Below are 13,682 nucleotides of genomic sequence, written 5' to 3' on the forward strand. Positions count from 1 at the left end.
AATATATGTCTGTGTGACAAGTGACACCATAAACAAAGCTATAATGTAAGTGAAAGGCTGGAGAAAATACCTGCCATATGTGTAACAAAGGATTAAAACCCCTAATGCATAGTGCTACAAATCAATAAGAAAAAAATAAACACATCGGGGCGCCTGGGTGGCGCAGTCGGTTAAGCATCCGACTTCAGCCAGGTCACGATCTCGCGGTCCGTGAGTTCGAGCCCCGCGTCGGGCTGTGGGCTGATGGCTCAGAGCCTGGAGCCTGTTTCCGATTCTGTGTCTCCCTCTCTCTCCGCCCCTCCCCCGTTCATGCTCTGTCTCTCTCTGTCCCAAAAATAAATAAACGTTGGAAAAAAAAAATTAAAAAAAAAAAGAAAAAAATAAACACATAGTGGGGAATGGACCAAGGATATGAACAGACTCTTGGGGTGCCTGGGTGGCTCAGTCAGTTAAGCATCTGACTCTTGGTTTCAGCTCAGGTGGTGATCTCCCGGTTTCTGAGTTCGAGCCCCGCAACTGGCTTCGTGCTGACAGTAGGGAGCCTGGTTGGGTTTCTCTGTCTCCCTCTCTCTCTGCCCCTCCTCCACTTGCACGCGTGCACGCTCTCTCTCTCTCTCTCTCTCTCTCTCTCTCTCTCTCTTAAAGATAAAAAAATAAAACTTAAAAAATTTTAAACAGACTCTTTATAGAAGAGGAAATAAAAGTGATCACTAAATTAGAAAAGACGAGTCAGCAAAATGAAAAGGCAACCTAGAGGGGCACCTGGGTGGCTCAGTTGGTTGAGCATCTGACTCTTGATTTGGGCTCAGGTTCATGGTTCATGGGATCGAGCTCCGGGTCAGGTTCTGTGCTGACAGTGCAGAGCCTGCTTGGAGTTCTCTTTCTCTGTCTCTGCCCCTCCCCTGCTCACGCTCTCTGTCTCTCTCTCAAAATAAATAAATAAACATTAAAAAAAAAAACTTAAAAAGAAGAGACAACCTACAGAATGGGAGAAAATGTTTGCAAACCTTGTATCTGACAAGGGGTTAATATCCAAAATATAGAAGGAACTTGGACACCTCAAAAGCAAAAACAAAAATAAATTACTTGATTACGAAATGGGCAAAAGAACTGAATAAACATTTTTCCAGAGAAGACACACAGATGACAAATAGCCAACAGGTATATGCAAAAGTGCTCACCATCACTAATCAAAACCACAATGAGATATCACCTCGCACCTATTAGGATGGCTATTATTTAACAACAACAACAACGACAAAAAGGTAAGTGTTGGTTAGCACATGGAGGAAAGAGAACCTTGGTACATTGTTGCTGGGAATGCAAAATATGGAAAACAGTATGGAGGTTCCTCATACAATTAAAGTAGAACTACCGTGTGACCCAGCAACACCACTTGTGCTTATTTATCCAAAGAAATTGAAATCGGGATCTTAAAGAGACATCTATACTCCAGGTTTGATGCAGCATTATTCACAATAGCCAAGACATGGAAGCAACCTAAGTGCCATCAATGGATAAATGGATACAGAAAATGTACACACATATACGGGAATATTATACAGCTCTAAAAAAGAAAGAAATTCTGCCAGTGGAGACATGGATGGACCTGGAGGGCGTTATGCCAAGTGAATTAAGCCAGACACAGAAAAACAAATACTGTATGATCTCACTTGTATGTGAAATCTAAAATAGTCAAACTCACAGAAGCAAGGAGACTGGTCACCAGGGTCTGGGGGGAGGGTTATATCGGGAGTCATTGATCAAGGTGTACAAAGTTTCAGTTATGCAAGATGAATGGGTTCTGGAGATCTAGTGTGCAATATGGTGACTGTAGGTAACAATACCATACTGTGTACTTGAACTTTGGAAGAAAGTGGATCCTAAGTTCTCACCATATGCACACAAAAGGTAACTACGTGAAGTGATGGATGTATTGATTATCTTGATTATCACAATGCATATGCATTTTTCCTTTTTTTTTTTTTTTTTAGGGAGAGAGAAAGAGCGTCCAGGGGAGGGGCAGAGAGAGAATCCCAAGCAGGCTCTGCCCTGTCAGCACAGACAGGTGTGGGGCTCAGTCTCACGACTGTGAGGTCATGACGAGCAGAAATCAAGAGTCGGATGTTTAACCGACTGAGCCACCCAGGCGCCCTGTGTATTACATTTTTAAAATGAGGATGTGTTCATGTATTTTTTTATATAATAAAAACTAAATAATTACTTTTAGAAGTTAAAATAATTTTTTTTGAAAGCTGAAAATAAGAAAGAAAAAGAAAAAACTGAAGCTGAGGAGACCCACGAAGAAGCTATTGGCAAAAGGTTGGTGAAGACTGAGCCAGGGTATCCTCGTCTGTGGGCCCCAAAGCTGCTGAGAGGACCCTTGCACTAATGGGGGTGCACTCTGCAGTCTGAAGGGTTTATTCTCCAGATACTTGGCTGGAGGGCAAGGTTCCTCTCTGCCCTTGTTTGTACTGCCAGTAGAGTTACCCTCCCAGGCCTGCCTGATGCTCATGGTTTTAACACACCAGGGACCAGTCTGGGCTGTAGAGAAAGATCTGGTTTCAGGGCTACCTCCCCATCGGACCCCAGCCCTTGACAGGGCCCTGAACTCCAACCCAACAGCCAAGCTGGGGTCTCCATTCTAATCAACCTCATGAGCCCTTTATGGACCACAACACAACAACAGCTCCACGAACAGGCCCCCAAGCCACCCTGGATCTCCAGTGCTCCCTGGCAGTATCGGGACAGCCGGGATCAGCCTCCAACTGCCTGGGCTGTCACTAGGGCTCTGATGCCCAGCTGCTCCAGGGCTTGAGGGCTTCTCCCTCTCTGTCACAGGGCAGAGGTGGGGCTGCCTGAGCCAGGAACTACTCATCCCCTGCCCTGGTCAGAGAGCTCCAAGCTTGGTTGAAGGAGCTAGGCCAAGCAGAGGGCTCAAAGCTGGTCCTTGATCTCCGTGGCTGCAGGCACGGCCTCATGAGGTCAGCAATCTGCCATTGGTTCTCTTAATCAGCACCCACTTCCCCCTAGCACCAAGTGGGCCTAAATGAGAAGTGGTCAGAGCATGGAGAAGCTTCTCGCCCAGGGGAGTGGAGGGGGAGCATCCTCATGGAGCATGTGCCCCAGAGGCAGTGCTCCTTGGCCTCGCTGTTGGCCAGGTCCAGATGAGGGCAAGAGCAAGAGGCCTCAGGCTGGGAGAGGCACCCCATTCCTGCCATAGCTACTAGGGGCCCTGTGGCATGCAGACACATACTCATGTCAGGAGGGTTACAGGAGGGTGTGTGATCGAAACCGTGTGGTGGCTCGAACAGAGGCTCTGCCGTTACCCTGCCTGGGCTGGAACCTGGGTACCACCCTTGCTCAGGCAAATGAAAACTTCTCTGAGCCTCAGTTTCCTCATCTGCAAAAGCAGGGTGATTCTAACAGCAGTGACACAGGGAGTTACCGTGTGGCTGCCCGGCTCATGGTCAGCTCCCAGGAAATGTCTACCCCAACCCAAATGTCAGGATGCAGTCAGGTGAATCCTTCCCTGCCTCTGTTTCCTTAATGTACCCAGAGGAGGCTGGAGGGCCTCTTCTAATTGCTCCTCGCCTGCTGATGTTCTAAGAAGAGGAGACTGGGCAGTCTCAGGAACGGACACCCCCACCCCAGAAGTGAAAGTCTAAAGGCATAGGGCGGTTTTGTGGGGTCTCGGACCCCAGGTGGACTTCTGGCCAGCATCCCAGGCTCCCCTGGAGCCTAAGAGCGTCCCTGTAGCATAGGGCATCTGCATCCAGGGGCCCGCAGCGCCATTGTTTCCCTTCAGCCCGGCTCACCTGCTTGCTAGCCTTCTGGAGGAAACACATGGGAAGGTTCTGCCCTCTAGTGGCCACTGGTGGCCGGACCTCTCCCCAGCTCCTGGGCCTCATAGGAGCCCACTTCCCCCTCTGCCTTCTCTAGTGCCTATTTGCTGCACAGGAACAAGCCCATTTCATAGAGATGGAAACTGAGCTGGTCCCTAGAGCCAGCACCCAGGAATCTTCATCTCTGGGCTCCTTTAAGCCCTGAGAGCCCTGCTTCCAGATATGAGCCCCCTAGCCTGAGGCCCTGAATGGTCCTAGGGTGACAGGGTCTGAGTCCGCTATGAGGGATGCCTGCCTGTGCCCAGCATGAGGGCACTCACAGATGGTCAACACAAGCACTCCAGGGGGGTAGGAGAGCCTTAGCTCTGGAATGGGGAATGTGTCTTGCCCAGGCGGGCGTGGGGTCTTCCCTGACTGTAGCCTCTGTCATCAGGCTGTGACCAGTGCCTGTAGCAGGGGGAAGTATCACTGGAGTTGAGAACTTAGCCTAGAGCTTGACACAAAATGTGCTTTGCCTCTGGACACCCCCATCTCCGCCCCAAGAGAAAGGGGGCAAGGGACATGGGGAGGAGGGGAATCTAAGGGGAAGTCCCACCTTTCCAGGGAGGCAAGAGTGTGTGCCTGGGCAGACAAGCCTTGCTTACCTTTACTGAGCCATGGGCTGAGGCTGGGACCTCAGCTTCAGGAGACCCCCAGCCCCTCCATGCCAGGCCCCGCGTCCTTCTACCCTTCGTTTCTAGAGTCTGAAACTGAAGAGTTAGTGGATCTTGCCAGGCACAAGATTCAGCACGAACAAGGGTGGGCGGGCCTGCCCATCCCTGGGGGCAGCTGGCACCATGGCTAGGAGGTGGCCGGGACAGCCCAAGCCCCCTGGACAGAAGGACTCTGTGCACATGTGGTTCGGTATAATCTCATTTGGGTCCCACAGGAGACCCCGTAGCTCGGGAAGGGCCTGTTCCAGGAAGCCTCTAGGTTCTGCCAAGGACATCAGAGTGCCCCCCGCCCCTGACTTCCTGTTCCCAATTAGCACTAATTGAACAAGAGGGAGGACTCACAGACTGTGCAGCAAAAACAGTCATGTCTGCAGGGTCCCAGGAGGCAGGCCCCACCAGGGGCCAGGTGAGCGAGGCTTTGGGGGATGGGGCCCTAGGGTCCCTGTCTCTCTGAGCGGGGATCAAATGACAAGGCCACATCTGCCAGGGACCCCAATGGTCCCTCTGGAAAGTGGGAGCTTCTCCAGGACTAGGACAGAAGCTGGGGGATGGGGGGCCTGACAAACAGCCCCCTCTCAGCCTCGTGTTTGAGGCCTTCACACCAGCTACTCACCCCAACCTGGCCTCTCATTTCCTCTCCTCCCAGTCCTCACACATCCATGCATCCATCCACTCATTCATTCACGCATTAAGTGTTCGTTGAGCCCCTCCTATGGCCAGGCCCTGCAACCACAAAAATGACATGTAGCTATCAGCAGGGCCTTCGAGGCCAGCTGAGGGTCAGGACCTCATCCTAAGGGCACTGGATGGTCAGAGGCCGACCAGTGATAAGGTGGGCCTCAGGGTAGGAAGGTTCTGGTGCTTAACTCCTCCACTGGAACAGCCCTCTCCTTCCTCTACCACTCACCCCCACCCAGGCCTGAACCCAGGTTGGCATGGACCACATTGGCAACCCATTGGGCTGGCTCCATTTTGTTCTTGGTGGGAAGAAAAAGCCAGGCTGGCAGCATGGTGTGCTTGTTACGGGAAGGATCAGCCCCATATCCTCCTCCGTGCGGCTGTGGTTGGCACTCTCTGGGTGAGGCTGCTGTTCCCTTGATCATTCAGACTGGACACAGGGGATGTGCCATCCATGAGCAGGCCTGTGGGTGCAAGCCCTGGCAGGAAGGCCCAGGCCGGCGGGTCGGGAGGAGCAGGGGGCTCCAAGTCCAAGGTGCTGTGTGGTGGGGCTGGAACACCTATGCCTGAGCCCAGACCCCAGAGTGAGTGCCCTGAGCTGGCCAGCCCCCTTTGTGCCACACTGCAAGGCTCAGGCCCTCAGTCCTGAGCTGGGGTGATGGGAAGAATGCAGGTGTGTCCAGCCTGGCCCCCATCCCCCAGCACATCCCCGCCAGGGAGACAGAGACTTCGCTCTGCTCCCCTCCCTTCCCCACCTTAGAGATCAACCAGTCCCGGGCAATTTGGTGTTGCCATGACAACCACACACCTTCTTTTCTACTTAGCAGATTGAATCTGAGTTGCAGATTAAATCCTAGTGAGTTGTCTGTTTCGAAAGCATGTGGCTGCTTGGAGAGATCTATGCATCTTCAATTTCCCAAGTGCCTCTGACACCCACTCCTTGTTTCCTGATGGCTGAAGCAGCGGAGATGTGCCGAGCACTGCTTCCTGTGCCCCTGGGGTGGTCCTGGCCCAGTGGCAGACCCCCTGAGATCTGGCTTCCCACCTGTTCAATCACACGGACAGCATCTGGTGTGTGGCCTCTGAGGTAAGCTGGACAGTGGCCGACAGTGGCCCCAGACAATGGGTTTCTGGCAAGAGCTCTGGACTCAGGAGGCTCTCTCTGTCCCCGTCAGGGATGTGTGCTGCTTTTAGGGACTTGGAAAGCCACGGCTGGGAGTTGCCTTTATGTGAACAATTGGACGAGTGGGCCCGCGGGCCCCCAGAATGACCTTAACCTCCACGCTTTCCACAGAGCTGACCTTAGCCACTCTGCCCAGCAAAGGTGGGGAGTGGGTCAGAGATCAGGCCCCCGATGAGGGAGACCTGGGGGGTGGGAAAGAATGGCCCTGTCTGGGATGAGGAGGGCACTGGTGGCCCTGGGAGGCATGCAGGGTGGTTGGGTGGGGTCATCACGTGCACGGATGGGTCCTTCTCTCCAGAGGGCTTGAGCTGTCAGTGGTTACCTCCTACCCTGGGTGCCAGCTGCCCCCAGGGCTGGGAAGGCCCACCTTGTTCATGCTGAATCCCTGGCCGCTGTTACAGAGCCACGACTCTTCACGGTTTCAGCCTGGCAGTTGGATGCGGCCTGGTTTCGCGTATCTAAGGGAAGGTAACCATAGGGTGGTCAGAGAAAGGAGTGGCCTAGCCTGTGGTCAAGTCTGCCTGGGGATAAGGACGGAAGGTACAGGGCAATGTCCTGGGAAGGGCCGTTCGGGATGAGCAGCGGGACCTGCCTCTGCCCTCCGCACTCAGCCCTCCGCAGGGCTGCACGTTAAACCCTCTGCGAGGTTCCACTGACAGAGCCACCACCCTGCTGGGCTGTGGCAGCTCGAGGCTCTCTTCTGGTCTAGGCCCCCAGGTCCACCTGATCCTACTACCGCTAGGCTGTCTGGCAATGTCCCCCAACTTGTCTCAGCCTCAGTATTTTCCCTCCAGGGAAGAAGGGCCCATGGGTGGGATAGTGAGGGCATGGGGCAACGTCTCTGGGGAGAACATGGAATCTACCAGACTGCAGGGCTTAGTCACATTGATAAGAGCTTTATGGTGTTTGCTCAGAGTTTTCTGATTTGGTAGGGGACAGCATAAAACACACACACACAGAAAGAAGCAGCAAATGGAAAAAAAGAGATAATTAATAGCTTGAGGAAAAACAATGGATTCTAGCAAAAGGAAATAGTGTACTACTTGGTTTAGCAGAGAACAATGTTTACATAGTTTTAGACACATAAACACTGAATATCAATTTGCCCCAGATTGTGACGTTGGGAGGATGGGAGGGAAGTGTATGGAGAAGTGGCTGTCAGAGCTCCTACTATGAGGCCCCATACTATGGAGGCTATATTCTAAAGGGGGAAAATCAAGAAATAGCAACATAGGGGGTGCCTGGGTGGCTCAGTCAGTTAAACGTCCAACTTTGGCTGAGGTCATGATCTCACGGTTTGTGAATTCGAGCCCCGCACTGGGCTTTCTGCTATCAGTGCAGAGCCTGCTTTGGATCCTCTGTGCTCCTCTCTCTGCCCCTCCCCCACTCATGCTCCCCTCCCCCCCCACCTTCTCTCTCAATAGCAATATGAGCAAATTGAGAAATAAGAAGGGAAACAGAAGAAGAAATGGCCAGCAGAACTGAAAGGAGAGGGGACCTTGGGGTGGGGGCAGAACCTGCCAGTGTGGGGCTATTAGCCTTGTAGTATTGTTCCACATTTAAAAATTTGGACATGTATTATTTTTGATCAAAAGAAAAATTGAAGGGGTGCCTGGGTGGCTCAGTCAGTTAAGTGTCCGACTTCGGCTCAGGTCATGATCTCGTGGTTCATGCATTCGAGCCCCACGTCAGGCTCTGTGCTGACAGCTCAGAGCCTGGAGCCTGCTTCAGATTCTGTGTCTTCCTCTCTCTCTCTGCCCCTCCCCACTCCTTGCACTCTGTCTCTCAAAAATAAATAAACATTAAAAAAAAAAGAAAAATTGAAAATAAAAACAGATAGGGTTTAGATAGAGAGCAGGCTGAGGCCCGAGAGCAAGTAACCACCCAGGGTCGCAGAGTCAGGAGACAGCATGGTGCTCAGGTCTGTGGCCAAAGGCACGAGAGCTTGGGGTGACCTTGTCAACACCAGGGACTCAATCTATGGGCCGGGCAGCTCACCAAGCACCCACAAAGGCTGCAAAAATGGGCCACGAGCCTAAAGGGATGCATGCCATGCCTCTGGGTGGGGAGACAAAGTCCAAAGCCACTAGCCCATGGAAGGCACATCATCCCGGGGGTAAAGCGGGAGCAGCAAGCAGAGATGCCTTCCCAGACTGTTCTGCCTCCTTTCTCCTTACCGGTGGCTTTTGTCCCCAAGTCCTCCATGTAGCCAGGCTGATTAGTCATCTGAAACAAAGGAGAGCTGGGGCATCAGTGACTTCCCTGACACTTTTTGGGAAGCAATGCCTTCTGACAGACGCACACTGCCTGCAACGAGCCTGCCGCACCCTTCTGTCTGCGGCTGAGGATCCAGTGGAGGCTGAAGTCTCGGGTCCCGGTCGCTGGCTGCGGTCACCAGGGACGGCAAGGCCCGCTGCTCCTCCAGGGTTTTCCTGGCCTCGGCAGTTGTTGGTTGAATGACCGAGTGACAGGCTGTCGTGACACCACAGTTAATGTTCACCATTGCTGGGTGCCTGGCATCATGTGTAGTCCTTTCCAGACATGGAACCCAAGTGAAAGGAGGGATTCGGCCCACTGGCCAGCAGGTCCTGAGCCCGGGGCTCTCTAGCCGGTCAGTCATGACCTTGGCTTGGCCCCGGCAGTCTTCTCTCCGTCCCAGGCTTCTGGGCCCAGATTAGTGCCGAGACAGTGACCTGCTCTGCTATAGCAAGTGGCTATCATGGCTAATCTGCAGGCAAAATGCAGAAGAAGGCCCGATACTTAGAGGTCTCCACGTCAGGATAGTCACTATCATACAGTTTATAACAGCAAAAAACTGCAGGCAGCCTTAAATTGTACACCAGGAGGTGAGGAAGAGCATTGCAGACGGCAACATAAGCAGGGCAAGGTGAGTGCACCACATGCGAAGTGAAGAGACCACGGACAGGATGTTGTCTTTTTAACTGTCTACAGGGCTGCCCTGGCATAATTTATAATTTATAATGTAATATTACAAAATATATAACATACATAACAGTATCAGGAGATAAAATCATTTAAAAATTTTTTTTAATTAGAGAGAGAGGGAGAGAGAGCGTGAGCAGGAGAGGGATAGAGACAGAGAGAGAGAATCCCAAGCAGGCCCCACACTGTCAGCACAGAGCCTGATGTGGGACTCGAACCCACGATCTGTGAGATCGTGACCTGAGCTGAAATCAAGAGTCGGATGCTTAACTGACTGAGCCACCCAGGTGCCCGTAAAATCATTTGCTAACAGGAAAAAGTGCATGCAGACATCTGACTCTGGTCTACTTCCCTGCTTCAGCCTTGGAGCACACAGGCACACTTGCTCTCCGGCTCACCACGCCAGCCCCCGAGAAATGCTGCACGGGGACTTTTCCCATGATGGCCCCAGAACAACAGGGCAGGGATTAGAACCTTCTGGAGATGGAGAAGAGGTCAAGTTAACCCCCAGGATCTTACGAAGAGACAAAGGCGGGGCTGGAGTTAGAATGTGATTCTCAGGCTCTCTGGTTCTGTTGGTCATCTGGATCAGCAGCCGGTCCCAGGGCCAAAACATCTCCCAGGCTGCGAAGGCAACGGGAACCCTGGCAGAGGTTGGAGCAATGGCCCACAGAGGCTGATGGGAATGGGGGGCCTGGGGCAGTGGGCTGTGTGAGTCACAACCAGGCACACCCAAGTCACAGTTCTTTAAGGAGGAGCAAGAGGAACAAGAGGAGCAAAAGGAAGGCCTGATGGACCCCTGCCACTCAGATATGACCCAGATACTGAATGTCAACAGCCTTACTCCTTCCCCAAGGATCAGACACGTCTGGTGCCTTCGGACTGTCTACAAGTCCTAACTGTGGCCAGAACACCTGTCCCTTCTTAGGAAACCCACCTTAACAGTAGTACTCAAGACAGCACCCAATGGGTACCCCCAACAATTGGCCTTTCTCTTTCTCCCGGGCTGCTTCTGGAAGGAGAAAGCCAGCTGATCTGCACCTGGCACCCTCCTCCCAGTCCAGCCAGGGAACCACAAGGAACAAACATGGAGTTTACAGAGGTTAAATCAGATGGGCTGATTGCAGAGATAGTGCTTGTTTTTTGTGGTCTTTTTTTAGGGTGAGGAGGAAGAATTCAACAGGTTTTAGATCAGCCATGATGAGTGGGTTCAAGGTGAGGGCACTGGCAAACTGGTGAGTGAGGCCGTGTAGGGGTGCCACGGCCTGGGCCTAAAGCTGAGGCTGTGGGAGCCAGAGCCACGGCCGCCCACCCACATGGCAGGACCAACTCAGGCCTTTCCGTCTTCTTCGGGAGCTGCTGACAGCGGCTGGCCCTCCTGGGACAAAGCCACGTTCTCCTCTATCGCCAAGGGCCCTTTTTCTTTCTGCTTTAATGTAAGGCTGCAGGGAAATCTAAACAACAAGCTGAGGCAATTTCTGAAATGGCTGAAAATCATTTAACAAGCTTCTGAAGCATCCCCTCTTGTTCTGGGGAGTCGCTCAGGCTGGGCTTCCCCGGAAGCTGTGGCTTTGCCTCTCTGGGCCTGGCTACCAGAGTTCACCGAGATTCCGGGGCCCTAGGGCCTGGTTCTGCGCAGTCTCCCTGACCCATATCTCACCCCTGTAAGCCCCTCCAGGCAAGCTGGGCTGAGAAGGGGCTTTCATTTCCTCTTCAGTTGTAGCTTTGCCTTCAAGGAAAGGAGAAAGAAAGGTTTCTATTTAAGGAAGAAAGGACTCAACCACAGGCACATAGCTTCTGTGGACTGGGGTTCGATGGGGAAGAGGAAGCAGGTAGGGGTGAAACAAATGCTCCCAGGGCCACAGTTCCTCACTAACGCTGTTTGGCAGACTTATTCCACTCACAGGGCAAACACTAGGCTGGTGCTGGGCACCCTCTGCAGCCTCTCCTTTATTTCTTGCCACACCCTATGAGGCAAGTGGTCTTATGCCCATTTTTAGACGAGTAAACGGAGACTCAAAGGGAAACTGCCTTGCTCAAGGTCACACAGTTTGAAGTGGGGCTGGGTCTGCCTCCAGGCCCCTCTCTGGGACCCCCACCAAAAACCACCTTCCTCATTCTAGAGGTAGAAGGAAAACAGGGCTGTCGGAAGAAAGGGAAAGGCATGGGATGGGGACAGAGCAGCCTGGAAGGTCAGAAGCACAGGCAACTGAGCCTGACCGGGGCAAACGCCCAGTAGCTGGGGAGGAGAGGAGAGGTGTGAGGGTTGGAGGCTGGACAGATGTGGACAGCAGCTGGGTTCCCTAGGGCGCCCTTCCCATCAGCCAGGGCAGGAGCCGAGGAAAGGGATGGGGACTGTGTTTATAATACCGTGCATTCTGGGTCAATGCCTTTCGTGGGTGACAGAGCCAAGGAAAAGCAGTGAACTCCGCGGGTGTAATGCCTGTGCTTCTTTCTCCTCTGCTAGCTCATCCAGAAATAGGCCTTTGAGTTGGGTCCACAGGGTGGGAGAGTGGAGCCTGGGTGGGCACGGATGTGGGTGGGGTGTCCAGAGAGTGAACCTGGCCAAGGGATGGAGAGCAGAAAAGAAAGACAGGACCACGAGGTGTTTAGGAAGACTTGCTGTGGGCTGTTTCCCACAGCTCTCAGAGCTGCCTCTGTTCTTACACGCCCCCTGGGCCCTGCGGGGTGCCTAGTGACAGATGACAGAGAGCAAGATCTCCTGGTAAGGAAGTGGCCTGGGAGTCCCAAAGCCAGCCGCCCTCCCACTCCTTGGTGGCGTCACCTGGGGTCAAGGACGTTCATAGACAGGGGGCCGTGGGCTTCAGAGAGCTTTTTCTTTGTAACGTAACATCATTTTTTGGCCAGATTTATTTCTTCCAGATATTTCTTATTCAAGCTAATGCTAATGGCTGTGCAAAGCAGTGACCTTGCATTCTTTAACAGAAACGAAGGCTGAGGCAGGGGAGGAGTTGCAGGGGAGGAGTTGCAGGGGAAAACGAGCCCTAGAAGGTCAGAGCTTTCAAACATCAAACCCTGTGGATTTCAGGATTTATTTTGTTTTGTTTTCTAACAAAAAGAATTTTTCTGTCAAGCAAACTCTTAAACTAACCCTCAAATTGCAAAACGAATAAAATCAGCACTGCCCCTGCTGGAACAGGAGCAGGACAGCGCCTGCACCTGCTCAGGCCCAGGCCTTACGTCCACAGATCACAACGGGCCCGCATCAGGGAGGAAGAGCTGGGGTCCAGGGCAGGGCTCAGGAAGCAGGCACACAGGGTCGACCCCAGTTCTGCCACCTTCTTCTTTTTTTTAATTTTTAAAAAAATGTTTATCTTTGAGACAGAGTGTGAGCAGGGGAGGGGCAGAGAGAGAGAGAGAGAGAGAGAGGGAGACACAGAATCCAAAGCAGGCTGACATGGGGCTCAAACCCACAAACCATGAGATCATGACCTGAGCCGAAGTCAGACACTTAACTGAGCCACCCAGGCTCCCCTTGTCACCTTCTTCCTAGCTGGGTGGTCAAGGAGCAAATCAAGCCACATCTCTGTGCCTCAGCTTTCTCACCTGTAACATGCAGACGACAGATGGGGCAGCTTGAAGGTCTAACTGCTAACACATACTAAGTGTGTGGTCACCCAGTACCTGGCACACGCTCAGTGCTCCATAATTGGCCGAGTGGGGGAGACTTGTTCAAGGTCACCCAGTGAGTGAGGAAAGGGCAGCCAGGCTGGCGTATAATTGACGGCATGTGTTCACCACCAAGTGCCATTTAAAAAACAAAACCCTGGGGCGCCTGGGTGGCTCAGTCAGTTGAGCATCCGATTTCGGCTCAGGTCATGATCTCACAGCTTGTGAGTTTGAGCCCCGCGTTGGGCTCTGTGCTGACAGCTCTGAGCCTGGAGCCTGCTTCGGATTCTGTGTCTCCCTTTCTCTGCCCCTTCCCTGTTCACGCTCTGTCTATCTGTGTCTCTCTCAAAAATAAGTAAACATTAAAACAAAAACAAAACAAAACCCTGCTTGTGTGCTTCCGAAGGCAGACATGGGTGCAAGTGGGTTTCCTCAGTGACCCCGCAGATGGAAGAAACACCGCAGGCAGGACGCCTCTGGGGTCCTGCCGCCCAGAGCCTGGCTCTCAGCCCTGTGTTTGCAGGTTTGCTGCAGGAGAGCCGAGGAGGCGAGGACAAGTCGCCAGTGTGCCTGGGCATCATGCCATCAGCCCCGCTGGGGAGCCAGGGAGCCACATGATTTTACTCATGGATACAAAAGAAAAAATGGAAAGGAGCTCTGTCCCTTCTATTGACCCCCCACAGCCTGACA

Source organism: Lynx rufus, unplaced genomic scaffold, assembly GCF_022079265.1.
Source record: "Lynx rufus isolate CCGP_SWC_20201006 ecotype Redwood Valley unplaced genomic scaffold, mLynRuf1.p SCAF_4, whole genome shotgun sequence".
Classification (NCBI taxonomy): Eukaryota; Metazoa; Chordata; class Mammalia; order Carnivora; family Felidae; genus Lynx; species Lynx rufus.